At 35.9% G+C, this 13,542-nt stretch overlaps 1 protein-coding gene, 1 non-coding gene and 1 pseudogene across 8 annotated transcripts in view; all 3 read left to right on the top strand.

Annotated features, from left to right (window-relative positions):
• BBS9 (Bardet-Biedl syndrome 9) overlaps positions 1–13,542 on the top strand; it is a 446,338-nt gene that overhangs the window by 80,854 nt on the left and 351,942 nt on the right. The window lies entirely within an intron of this gene.
• Positions 2,665–2,750, top strand: LOC132525041 (small nucleolar RNA SNORD86). The gene has a single exon (XR_009542170.1). It is a non-coding gene; the product is annotated as a small nucleolar RNA SNORD86 (small nucleolar RNA).
• LOC132524931 (nucleolar protein 56-like) lies at positions 2,669–3,590 on the top strand (annotated as a pseudogene).

Raw genomic sequence — 13,542 nt, 5'->3', positions numbered from 1 at the left:
AACAACATATTAAAAGGATCATACACCATGATCAAGTGGGATTTATCCCAGGGATGCAACGATTCTTCAATATATGCAAATCAATCACTGTGGTACCCTATATTAACAAACTGAAGAATAAAAACTGTACGATCATCTCGATAGATGCAGAAAAAGCTTTTCACAAAATTCAACACCCATTTATGATAAAATCTCTCCAGAAAGTGGGCATAGAGGGACCTACCTCAACATAATAAAGGCCATATCTGACAAACCCACAGCAAACATCATTCTCAATGGTGAAAAACTGAAAGCATTTCCTCTAAGATCAGGAACAAAACAAGGATGTCCACTCTCACCACTATTATTCAACATAGTTTTGGAAGTCCTAGCCATGGCAATCAGAGAAGGAAAAGAAATAAAAGGAATACTAATTGGAAAAGAAGAAGTAAAACTGTCACTGTTTGCAGATGACATGATACTATACGTAGAGAATCCTAAAGATGATACCGGAAAACTACTAGAGCTAATCAATGAATTTGGTAAAGTTGCAGGATACAAAATTAATGCACAGAAATCTCTTCCATTACTATACATTAATGAGGAAAAATCTGAAAGAGAAATGAAGGAAACACTCCCATTTACCATTGCAACAAAAAGAATAAAATACCTGGGAATTAACCTACTTAGGGAGACAAAAGACCTGTATGCAGAAAACTATAAGACACTGATGAAAGAAATTAAAGATGATACAAACAGATGGAAAGATATTCCATATTCTTGGATTGGAAGAATCAGTGTTGTAAAAATGACTATACTACCCAAAGGAATCTACAGATTCAATGCAATCCCTATCAAATTACCAATGGCATTTTTTACAGAACTAGAACAAAAAATCTTAAAATTTGTATGGAGACACAAAAGACACCGAATAGCCAAAGTAGTCTTGAGGGAAAAAAATGGAGCTGGAGGAATCAGACTCCCTGACTTCAGACTATACTACAAAGCTACAGTACTCAAGACAATATGGTACTGGTACAAAAACAGAAATATAGATCAATGGAACAGGATAGAAAGCCCAGAGATAAACCCATGCACCTATGGTCCACTAATCTATGACAAAGGAGGCAAGGGTATACAATGGAGAAAAGACAGTCCCTTCAATAAGTGGTGCTGGGAAAACTGGACAGTTACATGTAAAAGAATGAAATTAGAACACTCCCTAACACCATACACAAAACTAAACTCAAAATGGATTCGAGACCTAAGTGTAAGACTGGACACTGTAAAACTCTTAGAGGAAAATATAGGAAGAACACTCTTTGACATAAATCCCAGCAAGATATTTTTTGATCCACCTCCTAGAGTAATGAAACAAAAACAAAAATAAACAAATGGGACCTAATGAATCTTAAAAGCTTTTGCACAGCAAAGGAAACTACAAACAAGACGAAAAGACAACCCTCAGAATGGGAGAAAATATTTGCAAACAAATCAGCAGACAAAGGATTAATCTCCAAAATATATAAACAGCTCATGTAGCTCAATGTTAAAAAAACAAACAACCCAATCCAAAAATGGGCCGAAGACCTAAATAGACATTTCACCAAAGAAGACATACAGATGGCCAAGAAGCACCTGAAAAGCTGCTCAACATCACTAATTATTAGAGAAATGCAAATGCAAAATGCAAATGAGGTATCACCTCACACCAGTTAGAATTGGCATCATCAGAAAATCTACAAACAACAAATGCTGGCGAGGGTGTGGAGAAAGGGGAACCCTCTTGTGCTGTTGCTGGGAATGTAAATTGATACAGCCACTATGGATAACAGTATGGAGGTTCCTTAAAAAACTAAAAATAAAATTACTATATGACCCAGCAATCCCACTACTGGGCATATACCAAGAGAAAACCATAATTCAAAAAGACGTGCACCCCAATGTTCATTGCAGCACTAATTACAATAGCCAGGTCATGGAAGCAACCTAAATGCCCAGCAACAGATGAATGGATGAAGAAGATGTGGCACATAAATACAATGGAATATTACTCAGCCATAAAAAGGAACGAAATTGGGTCATTTGTAGAGACATGGATGGATCTAGAGACTGTCATACAGAGTGAAGTAAGTCTGAAAGAGAAAAGCAAATATCGTACATTAACGCATGTGTGTGGAACCTAGAAAAATGGCACAGATGAACTGGTTTGCAGGGCAGAAATAGAGACACAGATGTAGAGAATAAATGTATGGACACCAAGGGGGGACAGTGACAGGGTGGTGGTGGTGGTATGATGAATTGGGAGGTTGGGATTGACATGTATACACTAATATGTATAAAATGGATAACTAATAATAACCTGTATAAAAAAAAATAAAATTCAAAAATTCAAAAAAAAGGGTTTCCCCCCCATTTCAAACAGATCCATCAACTCACATATTTATCTCTTTTTTTTGGTGAGGACATCTAAGTTCTACTCTCTTAACAAATTTTAATCATACAGTACAGTGCTATCAACTACATGTTTTACATTACATCTTCAGGCCTTATTCATTACATAGTTGAAAATTTGTACCCTTTTACCAACCTCTCCCTATTTCCTCTATCCCCAGCCCCTAGCAGTTACTTTTCTACTAAAATCTTAGGACTTTTTTTTTTTTTCCTAAAATTCTAAACTATGGGGATCATGGTGATGTTTGACCAGGGCTCCCTGACCTATACAGGCCTCTGCTATGGGGGTGATGGCCAGTCCTGGTGTCTGAGTGATTCCCTGGGCCCAGCAAAAGGACCGCATTTCCCGAGCCCTGAAGACAAGGGCTAACATCCCAAAATATGGACTCATTTTCCACTCTACCTTCATTGGTTGAGCAGCTGCTAAGAACAAAGGCTGCATCTCCTGATACCTGGCAAACAAATGCAGTTTTGCCTCATGAATTGATTGCTTCTCTGAGGTACCCACCAGTGTGTTTGGGGAGAAGCTTCTAGAACAAGTTGAGGAGCAGCCGTCCTTCTGTGAGACTGGATAGATTCCACAAAATAATCTGGATGTCATGAAGGAGGTAATGGTTCAGAGGAAGTGGCTGCTGAGATTACTAGGAAGCTGGAGAAACAGGAGAAGTAATGCTTGAAGAAGGAAAAGAAATGGCTGGCTGCAGTTTCCCTGGCGTCTTCAGAAAACAGTAGTAGTACTCTAGAGGGGTGTTGAGGAGATAAGTGAAAGTCCCAAAAAGAAGCAAAAGCAAAAGCCCTTGGAGACTCCTTAGGAGAATGGAATAGAAGACCCATCCGTCTCCTTCTCCAAACCCAAGAAAAAGAAATCTTTTTCCAAGGAGGAGCTGGTTAGTAGTGATCTTGAAGAGATAGCTGGCAGTGGAAGTCTTCCCAAGAGGAAGAAATCTTTGCCCAAAGAGGAGCCAGTTAATGACCCTGAAGAGTCAGGAAACAAGAGGGTCCCCAAGAAAAAGAGGAAATTCTCTTCCAAGGAGGAGCCACGCAGCAGTGGACCTGAAGAGGCCGCTGCCAGCAAGAGCAGCAGCTCCAAGGAAAAGAAAAAGCTCCGAAAGCTGTCCCAGGAAAATGAGAATGGACATTTTCCTAGTGGGGCATAACTTGCAGAGATATTTCTCAATCCATCCCCTATAGTCCAATAAAAGTAAAAACATTTTCAAAAAAAAAACCCTAAGACTAGATACTGAGACAAAAAGCTTTTGATACACATTATAAACTTTTATATCAGGGAGATGGGCCAAATATATCCTTTTCTCAGCTATGTGTAATATCTGTGCCTACATCATGTATTATCATTTTTTAAAAATTTCAAAATCTCCACTTAATGGGCAAAAGTGATCTGTTAAATTTTCATAATTTAAAATAGTAGCAAAAAATATTTATTGGGCACTTGCCAGGTGCTACCACCTAAGACTGTGCTAAGGATTTAACCTTAACTTTCTCATTTAATTCTCAAAGCAACCCTGTAAATCAGGTCATTATTTTCATTTCAGGCACAAGAAAATTTAGGCTTGGCAAGATTAAGCAATTTGCCCCAGGTTGTGTCCTGTGAATGATTATTTTAACCTTGTTCATTTACTTAATGGGACAAATACTTTAATTTTTTATGATGTTAAACGTTTTGATCTTTTTTGTTTTGGCTTCTGATCTTTGTATCATTCTAATGAAGACCTTTCCTATACTACGATTCTAAAATATTTTCATATGTTTTCTTAACTTTTCTGGAATTTAGTTTTAAGTATCGTATATAGTAGGGCTCTAATTTAATTTTTTTCCCAAGTGTATACCCTGTTGTCCAAGCACCATTTGTGAATATTCTTTTTATAATTTGAATGCTAATTTTCTTATATGCTGAATTCCCGTATAATCTGTAATTTGCTCCTAGACTCTATTCCTTTCTCTTGATTTATTTGTCCATAAATAGTGTATCTATAAAGAATGCCAATACTGTATTTAACAAATTTAATGTATAGTATGTTTTGATATGTGAGAGGAGTAATCATTCTTTATTGATCTTGTTTTTAAATATTTATAGGTTATTCTTGCTTTTTTTACACTTTCCTTTCAGGTTTGAAAAATAGTTTATTGAGTTCCATGAAAAAATCACGCTGGAATTTTGTCTGGCATTGCATCAAATCTATAGATTATTTTAGTGCATAACTGACATGTTTATATATTAATTCTTCCCATCCAGGAATATAATATGTCTTACTATTTATTTAGCTGTCCTTTTATGTCTTTTAGTAAAAATATTACTTTTTATCTATATTAGTTGTTTATTTATTTGTTATATCTTCCCTGTGTCTTTCCTTCCTTCTTTCCTTTCACTTATGTGCCAAGTATGGTGGTAAACAATATGGTGCTAAGTATAGAAGTCTATGGCTTCATTAAGTTTGGAAAGGGAAATACACAGTCAGTAGATAATCATAGAAATAGGTATAAACTCACAAGTGCTATGAAGGAAAAGATGCCATGATAACAAGGGTATATTTTAGGTGTGTATTGCTTAATTTGGCCTTCCTAAGGAAGTTAAGATCTGAAAGTTGAGTTAGAGTCAGTGTTAGGAACTTAATTGCTTTGGTTGCTATTGTGAATGGCATCTTTGTAACAACATTAAATTTTTTTTTTGGAGGAAATGGGAGGAAGTCTGGGAATATAATGTTATGTTGATAGCTATTTTTCTTGCTACACAAAAGATAATATTCTGCTCTATTCTGGCTTCCACTGGTGTTAAGAAGTCAATTTTTAGTCTAGCTGTTATTCTTTTGCTAGTTAATCTGTCTTTTCTCTATTGCTTTTAAGAAATTCTCTTTGCCTTTGGTGTTCTGCAGTTTCTCTGTTGGGTATCTAAGGGAGGATTTATTTTTACTTACCCTATTTGGAATTTATTTGGCATAAACCTGGTCTTAGGATTAGTGCCTTTCAACAATTCTGGAAAATCTTCAGCTATTATTTCTTTGAATATTGCCTCTTTCATGTTCTCTCCATTATCTCTTAATGAAAATCCAATTAGATACATGTTAGACATCTTATGCTATTGTTCAAGTCTCTTAACTGCACTTGTATTTTCTGTCTCTGTGTTTCTTACTAATGCATTCTAGATTATCTCTTAGATGTATTTTCCTGTTTCCTAAATCACTGCTATTCAGAGACTAATTTCTATTGAAACTACTCTTGGAGTTTTATTAACTTTGTTAAGTCTATTTATTATATTTATTATTTCTCAAAGTTTATTTGGTCCTTTTAAAAATCTGCTTGGTGATTGATAAAATCTTTTATTCATATTTTTAATACCTGTTTTTATTTCCTTAAACATAAAATGTAGTACTTTTATTCTCTGTTGATAATTTCAGTAAATGAAGTCTTTGCATTTCCGATTGTGCTATTATTTTTGCTGTCTCTTGCTCATATTGCCTCCAATTCCTTGTATATTGTGATTTTTGCCTGTGAGGTCATATTCTTGGAACTTTATCCATGGGAATGATTGGTGTGTCCCTTCAAATATTTGAGTTGTCTTTTGTCAGGGATTTGGTGGTACTTCTAACCCATGATCACTTTTACTAACTTCACAGATTGAGGCTTCTTGGGCAAGTCAATAGGGTGAATTTGGTCTGAAAACCCACATTAAGATCAGCTTGGGGGTTGTGAATTCTTAGGACAGATGTTTTTCCTTTATCTCGTTCCAAGTTTTGAGATATGCACTTTATTTTGCTTTCTCTTGGGCTTGGGTGGGGGTGGGGGGAATGCTAGTTTGAAGTTCTCCTTACACTTAAGGTAGAGCCCTTTGTGGTCTTAGCTTTGTATCAGGGGGGAGAAAGATAATGTACAGGATCAATTGGATTTCCCACCTAGAGTGGGCTCCAAGGTTTTTCTCCTTTACTACATGTCATTTTGAGACTATGAAAACTGATGCTGAGGGTATATGATTTAAGAGATTGCCCCAGGGGTTCTGTTTACCTTTGTGGGTTCTCACGTTCACTTAGTGTTTGGCTTCTGAATTTTATTTACCTTTTTTTAAGGGGGGGAAGCATATTGATGTACTCAAAAATGCTGCTTTTAACAAACATTTTATTCAGTAATTTTAGTGGGAGAATCAGGGTTTTATCTGCTGTTCTCCTCATCTACTTAGTTTATAATTTGTTTAGTTTTATTTACCTTTGCAAGCAATCCTTTTGGAAATAAGACAAGAATAAATAAATTATAGGAAAGAATTTACCAAGCAGCTGTATCAAGTTTTGTCTGCCAAAGTGAAATATTTAACATTTTCTATTTAAATCTGATGTTATTTATAAGCATACCAAGTGCATTTGTGATGTTAGGCCATGTTAAATTTGAAATCAGAAAGGAATTTAGAGATTATGTCATTAGAGTATCTACTTTATGCATAGTTTTCAGTTGGAGAAGCAGAATGAAGATTAGAAGATGTATAGGGTTGAATTCTGCCTCTGCTACTCACCAGCTGTGTGTCCTTAACAAACATCGAACTTTCCTGAGCCTTAGGTCTCTCTATAGTCAAATGAGAGCAATAGTTCTTGATCTTCCCAAGTTATAGAATAGTTGATAGAGTTGGATGTGTTAATAATATATGGGCCAGTGCTTGTAACCTGCTATTATTGTTAATTTTGAAGACTTTAATTTGCTTCTTTTAATCTCATGAGATTTCTGTGAGAGAAGGCCGTTAATCCATTTATAGATTGCTACCTTTGTTCTACATAACCTCTTGAAACCCACCTCATTTCTTTAGCCTTCTTTAATTTCCTCTCTGTATGACATTCTAGCTCAGTTAAGCTTTAGAGCATAGAGCAGACACCAAGAAATTTGAAAGCTGGTTTAGAAAGATTTATTGAAATGTACACGGAGTATTACCTAGTTATAAATGTCTTTCACATTTGTATCAGATGGAGCTATATTCCAGTGTTTTAGGATATAAAGTAAAACTAGTCTTTGATAGAGAATAGTAAAAGCCCATGCGATATCCAGTCAGTATTGGAAAGATTTTTGAAGTCAGTTGCCTTTTGATAGGATTAGATTCTTTGTCTACTTGTCAGCAGGGGGAGCCTTTGCCTCACTTTTTGATTCCAGAAGTCTAACAGTGGTGAGTTTGTAAAGAGCCAGCGTATTATGGAAAATGCTTGTTTCCTCACCTAACCTAGGCCTGAATAGGTTTTGGAACCAGTTCTTCCTTTCTTCTTCTAACGGGAAAACTTTTTGTGCTTGTTTTCTGAGTTTTTTTAATACTAGTGGTATTTAAGTGCTGGTGCGGGGGTTCTTTAAAAGTGGTTCATGCTAGGATAAACTAGTGTTTTGCAAATGCTATGCCCCGTTAAAGTTTTAAATGGTCTTAAGGTAATGAAAAAAAATTAGCTAATGAAGTAAATTTTTCATAAAGCTAAAATTTGTTCGGTTAAAGAGCTCTATTGAGGACTAACATTTTCTACTTCCTACTTATTTGTTTTACATTGTCTTTGTAGAAAATGTTGGTGATGATAGTCTTTATGTTTTTTTTTTTAAATATCCTTATTGGGCAGTTTACAAGGTTGACAACCTATGATGTTCCCCAGTAGTTTCTGAAATTTTATAGATCAGTGAAATTCAAGAGCCAAGTACTTTAGCAAATAAAGATTGGAACTTCTGAACTGAACCATTTCCAACTTCCTGGTCACCTTTTTTCCTAACTTTTCCCTGAGATGTTTACTTCCCTTTTACGCCTAAGGAGTGAGACTTAATGACTAAACTACTGTATCTGATGTTCAAGATATAAGTGTAGGTACTAGGGAAAGTTGGTTTGATTATTTAAGTGTGCTGTATTTGGAATTAAGATTGGCATGCATTCCTACCATGTTGCAGGTCCTGAACTGGATAGTTTGCATATGTTCCGTATCTTTACAGCAATCCAGTGGGGTATAGAGATTGTGATAGGGTTTATTTTGCATGTGAAGAAACAGAGTGAACAAAATTAAACAAAATAGCCAAGTCATGTATCTAGAATGTGTCAGAGCAGGATTAAAACATTACCAGGTTGTCTTTTTGATTCAAAATCATTGCTCTTTCCACTACATATTAATACTTTATGCTACATTTGATACTTTCCCCATCTTTGCTCAATTTATTCTTTTATAATATACCATCCTGCTCTAAGAACAAGGAATAGCCAGAAAGTATCCTATTCAGTACCCTTTTGAGGGGTGCTTTTCCTGCTGGTAGTAATCCCTTGTTTCATATTACCCAGAGAAAGACTTTGTACCCAGGGCTCTAATAATTACTAAAGCTTTAAGGCTTAATCTGTGTATGTTTTTGCAGTTAGAGTTTTATGAAATACTGATGGATTTAAAGATCATTCTGTTTCTTTGGTATCCTCTTTGGGCTGCCACAATTTATTCTTTATGGTTAAGTGATTTCCCTTCTCATTTATATATTTTCCTTTTGCCATCCTTTCCCACCCCACCTTTATTTCGTGTGTCTTTCTATTAGGCTTTATCTTTCTTAAGAGCAGAGTATTTCCTAGTGTATCTAATGTTGCACATACAACGAATACTTTGTCTTTTGACATAGTACTAAGCCCTGAAATAATTTAGAATTTCAGCTTCTTAAGTGTCACATATTAAAACTAATTGTTTTAGGGCCTTTTCCATACCACTTTTACTTTGCTGCTATTCATTCATTCATTGAATGATTATTTATTGATCTCTACTATATACTAGGGACTATTTGGGGTGGGAAGGTGTGGTGAATAAAGCATAATGCCAAATCTCAAGGGGTTTTCATGTGACTATGGTAATGTTATCAAATATCTTGGCCCACTTGATGATCATTGGCATCCTGATACCTAGTACTACAGTTTGACATGGTTTTCTACTTCCATGTGAGTTCAGTTGACTTGAACAGATATTTTTGGAGCACTGACATGTAAGGGACTATACTCAATGCTGTGAGCCAGACCATGAAAACAAAATCGACTTACCTTCAAGGATTTTATGCTTCATTTATGGGAGTTGAGGAGGGGAGAGAAATATGCCAAATTTAGCTGTATCACCAGGAAAAATATTGTCAGTACTAATAGGCAGTGATGCAGAATGTACTAAGAAAGAATAGAGGAAGAGTGTGCTTTTTATGCCTAAAGGGGATTGGAGAAAGCTTCAAAATGGTTGGGTGCTGGGGATGGAGGATATGTAGAGGGATTTTATGAGGTTAAGGTGAGGGAAGGATATCTGAGGTGAATTGAACTAGAGTAACAAATGCATAGGGGCATTTAGGGCAAGCTTATGTTACCTGAAGTATTTGGTGGTTGGGACTGGATGAGAAGGAGTAGTCAAAGTTCATTTAGCGGATACACTGAAGAGTTCTTTGGATATCCTGCTTATTAATTTCTACTTATTTCTGGAGACACTGGCGTACCTTTGAAGTTTTTGAGTGGGTTGATAATGTGATTCCATCTGTATATTAAGATGATTACTTTGGTATATTTGTTTTCATGACTTTTATTCAAGATATGGTATTTTAACTGCTTCTTTTAGAAGAATCCAAGGACATTTAACAGACCAAACAATGGTTAAGCGGCACATCAAACTTTGTGATAAGAATTGACAGTTCAGGAAACTTAAGGTCATTGTTGTCATTATCCCAAGTTCATTTTGATTTGCCTTTTAAAATTGTATGAGTTTAGATGAAGTTGAACCGCAGCTGAGAATTTCCTGGCTTTAGTTATTTTTTTCACAACCTGATTTAATTGGTTGTAGTGAATTCAGTGTAGACTATAGTTTTTTCTTATTCCTTTTTTTTTTCCCCCCGGTACGCGGGCCTCTCCCGTTGCGGAGCACAGGCTCCGGACGTGCAGGCTCCGGACTCGTAGGCCCAGCGGCCCTGGCTCACGGGCCCAGCCGCTCCGCGGCATTTGGGATCCTCCCGGACCGGGGCACGAACCCATGTCCCCTGCATTGGCAGGCGGACTCTCAACCACTGCGCCACCAGGGAAAACCTGCTTCTTTTGATACAATGACGATTTTAGGATTGAGAGTTAACAATATATAAAAAGCAAATATTTATCTTTTGGTGTTATTGCTTTATTGGACTGTTAATATTGCAAATGAAGAATGTTTGTACAAAATGAAGAGGTATTTAAATTTTCTTTCTTTTTTAAATTATTTTTTGGGGAGAGTTTTCTGGATTTCTTATCATGGCTGGTTATTACCTTGAGAAGTTTACCTCACTTTGAAACCAGTTATTTAAAAAAATATATCTCCCACATTATACTCACCCTTTAAGAATTTTCCTTTTGGATGAGAGAGAAGAAAGTAATACTAATAAATAATGGGCTCTGCTGTATGATATCATCTATCTTTTCTTTCGTATGTCACTCAGGGTCATCCTGCAAAAAACGTCAATAAAAGAGAGTCAGGGTGGGGGGTAGGGGAAGAAAATGGGTATGTGTGTGTTGGGGGAGGGTACAGAGGCAGAGACAGCTCATTCCCAAATAGAGCTTTCTGACACACCCATAATGTACTTCTTTAGAGATTTCTTCAATAGTTATCATGTTAGAGAAATTGCTGTTTTGAGGAAAGTATACTTAAAATGGACAGAAAATCGTCTTGCATAGACAGCAGTTCACACAGACCTAGGTTTTGAGAGATTTTCCATAGTTCTTGAAGTCTTAAAAATCCTTTGCTTTGGCAAAAAGTGTGAATTTCTGATTTGGTGTGTGCTCCTTCCCACATTAAATTTTATCCTTTTTGCTCTGAAGGATTTTTTTTCCTCTCAATTTTAAGTTTTTCATATAATTTGGTCTGTAAGGAAAGAGGTAATCCAGTAATCTCAAATACTTACCATTTATTGAATGCTTATTAGGTACCAGCCAATATGCATTTTTATTGTATTTTATCCTTACAGTAGCATCATTACAATCTTCTCCTCATACGACTGCTGTACAGATGAGGAAATTTGATAGAGCTTTCAGGGCTAAAATAAGGTTGCAGCAAATGTGGACTTAAGTTGTGGCTTTGCCATCAGTTCTGATGAGCATGCCTGCCATCTTCATCAGCAGTATCTCCCTCCACTCAACGCCCTCCCTCAGAGTTTACTGCTCTTATTCCTCTTCAAACAGAGCTTTCTTATAATCCTATAATCCAGGTCTCTGAATGGTGGGCTTTCTGCTTTTGCTTCTCTGAACGTTTGGCAAACTCTTTCTCAGGCTGCAAAACCCAAGTGTTATTTCTGTTCTGAAGCTTTTCTTCATCCTTCGAGATACGATTAATCATGCTTCCATAGCCTTTGTATGCCTCTGTTCTTACATTGTTATAACTCCCATATTCACTGAACTTTCTGAGGGTAGCGACCGTCTCTCCTAGCATATACTAGGTACAGCAAATGTTTGTGGAATCTGTTGAATGAATGTGAATTCTGGAGAATGTTATCAAATCTTTCATGATCATTACATCTGACAAAGTAATTCACCCAGTATTTTGTGGATGCAAGTGATAATATAATGTTTAGGGCCTTCTTTTAAACTCTAGCATTGCATTAATATTGAATCTATCACATGTAATGCTAATTTAATGAATGGTTGTAATTTCTTTATAATATGTTATTAACCTTGTTAACAGTTTAGGGGGGAAAATAGTGATAAATAGCTTAGTGGAACACACACTAGTGGTCTTTGTGAGGCTATTAAAATTCCTATTAAAATGAGAACATTAAAATGTCAAAAGTCAAGTTCGTAGGAAGAGTTAGTATGTAGACCCAATTTTTATTTTCCTCAGTCTTAATTAGTCTCATGAATTATTTATTGGCATAACACTTGAATAATAGTTGAGAATTTGTGTAATTTTTCTGTGTTACATATTTAAAAACATTAGCCATTTAGCTCAACACATGTATCCTATTTGTTGATTTCCTCTGTTTTCTTAGGGCTTTAAATAAATGTTATTTATTTATTTATTTATTTATAACTAAGGTTTTAAACTTCGAATCTACTTGAATATTGCATTATTATTTGACACTAATTACTTTTCAAATGCTCAAATATGAAAGAATATGAGGGAGAGAGTAATAAGAAAGAAGCTAGCTATTCTTTTATTCAATTAATTACCAATTATTAATTTTTAAGCATAGCCAAATAGTAGCATGTATCTCAAAACAATGGTGATAGTTTTATTTCTATAATGATATGAGTGAAAAGGCACAAAATGATATTTAGTGGCAAGTTTACTATCCTGCAAGCTCTAGAAATCCATCTACCATTGTTTTTAAGGCAATATCTGTTGAAATCCTACTCTGAACGTTTTTGTGTCTCTGCTCATAGCAAACATGTTGTATCATTTTTGAGTTAAGTTTGCAATAAAGATTAATAAGTTAGTGTTTCAGTTTTTCTGTAACAACAACAACAAAACCTTTTTCTGTGCATGAAGTGCATGCATAAAACGAGCGGAAGTTCCACAGACTTTTGGACTCTTCTGTTCTTATGTATAAGTCTCTTGATGTTTCCTGTCTGCCTTTTTGACTACCTGTACAGCTGTTTTTCATGTGTTTTTCAGACTTGGAGAAAGACCAAGTATTTTTGACAGCTGTATGCTGAACTGCAGTGTATGCTTGGCCACAGGTCACGTTTGCATTTCTTCACTTGTATTTTTACTCAGTGTGTAAAAGAAATACGAGCATAGAGAGATTCAGAAAACATGTAGCATGCTGAGTAATGGTAGTCTTCTTCTCCACTTACTCTGCTACATAGATTCCAGAGGAAGAAAAAGACAGCAGAGAAATGGAGGAAATGGTATTCAGAACTACCCTCCATGGGGCCCTTGTTGCTATAATAATGAATGATGGAAAATGCTCTGGGTTATGCATGGTGGAAAGAACTGAGCACAGGGACACACACACACGCACGCACACACACACACACACACACACACACACTGCTACAGACCATTTTAGTGAACAGACTATAATTTAGTAAAGAAAAGTGTTAATCTAGCAGTCAGTTCAACATGTAATTGATTACCAATTTATGCATCATGTTAAAGCTTTGTCTATATGATATTTTAACACCAGGGAATGAGACAC

The sequence above is a fragment of the Lagenorhynchus albirostris genome, chromosome 8 (genome assembly GCF_949774975.1).
Source record: "Lagenorhynchus albirostris chromosome 8, mLagAlb1.1, whole genome shotgun sequence".
In the NCBI taxonomy this organism is placed as follows: domain Eukaryota; kingdom Metazoa; phylum Chordata; class Mammalia; order Artiodactyla; family Delphinidae; genus Lagenorhynchus; species Lagenorhynchus albirostris.
This window is presented reverse-complemented; position numbering and strand designations above follow the sequence as displayed.